This window comes from Protomyctophum parallelum, assembly GCF_964188405.1.
Source record: "Protomyctophum parallelum genome assembly, chromosome: 9".
Lineage (NCBI taxonomy): Eukaryota > Metazoa > Chordata > Actinopteri > Myctophiformes > Myctophidae > Protomyctophum > Protomyctophum parallelum.
The window spans coordinates 15,918,890-15,924,051 of record NC_139706.1 but is presented as its reverse complement, the minus strand read 5'-3'; the positions used below and the strand labels follow the sequence as shown (position 1 = coordinate 15,924,051).

The 5,162-nt window shown below is 47.2% G+C and overlaps 1 pseudogene across 1 annotated transcript; it reads left to right on the top strand.

The window, feature by feature from the left end:
- The first annotated feature begins 1,608 nt into the window (after nt 1–1,608).
- Nucleotides 1,609–4,337, top strand: LOC310864157 (inward rectifier potassium channel 13-like; annotated as a pseudogene). The gene is made up of 2 exons: nt 1,609–2,127; nt 3,763–4,337. The product of its transcript is annotated as an inward rectifier potassium channel 13-like (transcript).
- The last annotated feature ends 825 nt before the right edge of the window (nt 4,338–5,162 follow it).

Sequence of the window (5,162 nt, the reverse complement as noted above, 5' to 3'; positions counted from 1 at the left end):
TAAAGGAAGGACATTGCAACAGCAGAAAACGTTGCATGTTGCATAAGAGCTCGGACGTGCACGTCGTCCATGATCCTCCTTGTGATCAAAAGAATATATAATCAATAACTTGTTAACATGTTACAGGAAATGTACTGGCAGGATAGGATAGTAGTGGGGAAATAGTTAACTAGTCATCACTGTGTCCCAATGATCAACACAAGACAAGTCAAAATGTTACCCAAAGATCTCTCACACGCACACGTGTGAGCGTGTGTACGCGCGCGCGCACACACACACACACACACACACACACACACACACACACACACACACACACGCGCGCGCAGCACTATGTTTGAATTGATTGTTGAACTGCTTGCCTATATCTATCTGATGATGTTTGTGGTAGATTTACAGCTACTGTATTCAGAACGGTCGTAATCAACCCCCAGCTCAGCACATGACCCTCATGAGACCACCTTACTGATCACCACCACCACCAACCTATAATGACTCAGACTGGTGGGATCTCCCAGCTCAAAGACAAAGACCCTTCTTTGTGAGCTAACTTTGGTATAGACATGCATGCATATAGTCTGCAGTATTTCCTACCTCCAGCAATACTCGGGGACTCGGGATCTGGGTAGTTGACGCTTCAATTTTACACAGCCCATTTTGTCTGATCTTTGTCTAACACTTAGTAGTAGCCCATTGAGTTATTTGTGTTTAACGACTCGCGGCATCAATGGACAAAAGGACCAAGCCAAACCCAGAGTTTTCCCACAACGTTTGGGACGACGGCCATGCCGTTATGAGGCCCTCTATTGGGACAAGAAACCATCAGTTATCCATGCACAATATGATATTACTCCTGCTTCACAATGTATTTTTTTTAAAGCTATTACAATTTAAATTATCTTTGGACAACGGTAATAAATAGACAAACACCAGGCACAAAGACAAAACAAAGCTGATAAAAACATCTTATTAGCTGCATCGTTGTGTATAGTCTCATCTGCTCTGAGGCGGTGTTCTATACCCATCCCCTCAGACACCCATCCCCTCAGACACCATTTTCCACTTATGTAAATCTGCAACGTTGAAGATGTTACTTTGTCATTTTACTTGTATTTAAGTTGCTTCATATACTGTACATAAGAAATATGTTTAAATGTATACTGTTACTAGCAAACAGGACAAAGTATAAGACATACAAGCATAGTGCAGCAAATCTGCAACTCCCCACTGGTGAAAGACACATTCCTACTCTGCATGTCGCTGTGTTACACAGACAGATTCCCCGCCGCGCCCGCCTCTAATCTCCTGGCAACAATATTGACTTAGAACTGGAAACTGTGGAGGGGACAAGACTCTAGCTGTCTGCCTGTTGAAGGCTGTCAGGAGGACTTTTCACATACATCTGGCAGTCAGAATGACTGTTGACCTATGAGCATGAAACTCGCTCTGATATATGGAGCTCAAACTTTGGAATCCAAATTTGATTTGCTCGTGCCTCAATCAAACAAAGCCGTGAAGTCTCGTAATAACAATAACATATGGTGTCTTTCGTTTTTCCCCGTAGACCGCTGTCACCCTATCTGCTCCCGCGGAGATCCGTGCGTCACCATGTCGACCAAATCCAACAACCACAATCTGGAGGCAAAGCGTCCAAGTCGCCTCTCCTGTCCATTCCAAAGCGCAGCGCCTGGTAACCAAGGACGGCCACTGTACCCTGCACGCGCCAGATCCCCGCCGCGGGACAGTGGCCCTGGTCCTCGGCCAGAACGTGGCTGCTGGCGCTGCACGACCTCTGGGGCGCGGTGGTGGGTCTGCGCTGGCGGTGGGTTTCTGCTGGCCTTCTGCGCCTCCTTCCTGGCCCACTGGCTGCTCTTTGCCTGCCTGTGGTACTTGCTCGCGCACCTCAACGGGGACCTGGCTGTGCTGGATCACGACGCTCCGCCCGAGGGACACGTGGTGTGCGTCAAAACACATCACCAGCTTCACGGCCGCCTTCTCCTTCTCCCTGGAGACTCAGCTGACCATCGGCTATGGCACCATGTTTCCCAGCGGGGGACTGCCCGAGCGCCATAGCTCTGCTGGCCGTGCAGATGCTGCTGGGACTCATGCTGGAAGCTTTCATTACAGGTACAACGCGTTAAGCTCTCCTTTGAATGTTATCCTCTCCATTGACACCGATTATAATAACAGTACTGTTCTCCAAGTGACCTTGAAGGGGCTCCAAATGGACGCTTACAGTCCTGTAACTCTTGAGAGGTGTACAAATCCATTTGGTTCCATTATGCATGCTCTCAGGGTTATTGGAGGTCTTTGACATTAAAAGGGTTTGAGAACCAGCGATCTTAAAGTGAAACGTCTTTTCACAGAAACTGAAATTATGTTTTGCATCTTCAAATGATGAAGAATTCAAATTAATTCCAGTTATCTTTCCAAATACTTTCAGAAACTTTAAAACTGCAATCTGCTTGAACTTTATGTTATACATTTTTGAAGGGTGCTATAGCCCCTCCTATAAACAGCTATAGTGTGTCTGAAGTTCTGAACACAAACATTAAATGCCATTGACAATGGATGGAGACTTTACGTCATATGTGTCTGGGTGCGGAACCCTTGGCCAATAAGGGGCGCCATTCTTGATGAGGATGTACGATGATTCACTTCACACCACACAGGTGTGATCTTATGTTTATTAATATGCTGCAAGATGAAAGGAGAGATTCATTTTTTCCAATGATTGCTAAGTCGGCTACTGTATAGCTAGTTATACATATTAGTTCTCAGCAACTGAACCAAGTCTGTTGATGCTGAGATAAAAAGTAAGCATCGATTCATATTATACGATTGTGACTTTCCTATTTGCTTCAATATCTCCAGGGAATCCATGAATTTGATTTATGAGTTATAGAGTCTGCCCTCATCTGCTGTCCATTAGACAGTTTCCAACTAGCCTCGGTACCAGGCTTTCATTTTTGTTTGTGCAAAATTGAAAGCCTGGAGGAACGCATTGGCCGCTCTGGTCTAAAAGTGGGAGTCAACCCTTCCGGGTGGGCGTCGCTCCAAATGATGTGACGTAGCGCTGCACTAGGGGGGAGAGGAGGGGCCGGGGGTGACGGACAGATCGATGAGATCCAATCAGGGGCGTGCGCAAATATGAGCCTCGACCCGACCCTCTAGACCCAGAAACCTAACATGTTAGCTCAGGCTAGTTTCCAACTGATAAATGAAAACCAAAAAAGACATAGATTTTGGCATGAAACATTTTTCCTCACAAATGAGCCTCTGAAAACTGAAACAGGTCATCATATTCCACAAAGATTCCATCAGCTTAATTTAAGTTTTGATTGATTTATTGAAGTATTTATTAACAGTTTACAGAATTACAGTATACATTTCAAGTACAACTCAATACAAAAAAACTGTCAACTGTGAGTGGACGACACCATAAGTATTACACCTGTTTACAAGCGGGGTCCACCATTTTCAATTCATCGTGAATTGAAACATAGTTAAAACTGTTTGCGAGCCATTAGGCATTGCCAATTAAGTACCGGATGCCACGGACGACAAGACGTCTTCCCTTGGGAATTAAAAGAAATCCTCTAATCTGGTGTACAGGTGATGACATGCACATTACATGCATAATAGAATTACAAATTCTTTCTTTCTTTATAATGGAGAATTGGCACTCAAAGAAAGCCTAAACTGGTGACCACCAGGTGGCGCTGAAGGATTAATGTTCGTACATCTTCCCTTCACTCCCAGGTGCGTTCGTGGCCAAGATCGCCCGCCCTCAGAAGCGCGCGGGCGCCATCCAGTTCAGCCCCCAGGCGGTCGTGGGCCAGCAGCAGGGCATGCCCTGCCTGATGTCCGCGCCACCAACGTGTTCCACCGCCCCTGGTGGACGTGAAGGTGAGCGGCGTGCTGTACGAGGAGTTCGACGGCCACGTCCTGCACCAGACCTCGCTGGACTTCCACCTGGACCACCTGGGGCCCCGGCCCTGCCCCTTCTTCGTCTTCCCGCTCACCTTCTACCACGCGCTGGACCGCCGCAGCCCCCTCTACCCGTGCGCTGTGCGGAGGGCGGCGCCAACCACTTTGAGCTGGTCGTGTTCCTGTCCGCCTCGCAGGAGGGCACGGGCGACTCCTGCCAGAAGAGGACCTCCTACCTCCGCCAGGAGATCCAGTTCGACCGCCTCTTCGTGCCCGCCATGGGGCTGGACGTGCGCGGACGCTACACGGTGAACTGTGAACAGTTTGACACCATGCACTCCAAGGAGCCCCTGGACAAGGACTGTGTGGTGCAAATCAATGGCGACGGAAGCGACAGGATGGAGTAATGTGGGAGGCAGAAAAGGTGGAGGGGGTGGGGTGGGGGTGGGGTTGCGTGGCCCCAATGACCATATAGAGGAAGGTAAACTGTCAAGCAATGAAGGACCGGGATCCATATAACCTGGGAAGATGAAGATTTTAAATGATATTATGGAAGTATGTCAATAATCGGCAATGTATGCAAAGGGCAACCATCAGTAAGGGAAGGGACAGAATGCAGTGACTCTACACATCTACAACCAACCAATCCATCTAAAAGGGCATTTATGTTGCGGATCAAAGATTTCTCCCAATACATGTATATGGACTAGATCAGTGTTTCTCAACCTTTTTGGCCAGTGTCCCTTATCCAATATCCAGGTCCCTTATAGCCCCCCCCCCCCCCCACCTCAACATACACACACACACACACACACACACACACACACACACACACACACACACACGCACGCACACTCACGACACACTACGTACGCACGCACAATTCAAATGTAAGCTTTGTTTTTTATTTGTGTATTCTGTTGCTTATATAATATAGGAAACATACACTCAAATTGAGTATCAGATTGACATTAAATTGTACTGTTAGTATGTGATTAGTATGCAATTAATTAGCCTTGTACTTCCCAGGGAGAGAAGGGAGGGAAAAAAGTCCCGTTGCGATTATAAGTAGAATTGTATATGGATGTCCGGCCCTGTCACACATCAGGCCACCTCTCATGACTGAATGAAAAGGCTGTAATGGCACCCTGTCACAGGCCCTGTCATGTTACAAATGTTAACAGGGCTGTGACATGATACTGCCATGACATTGGCTATTAAACTGACAATGA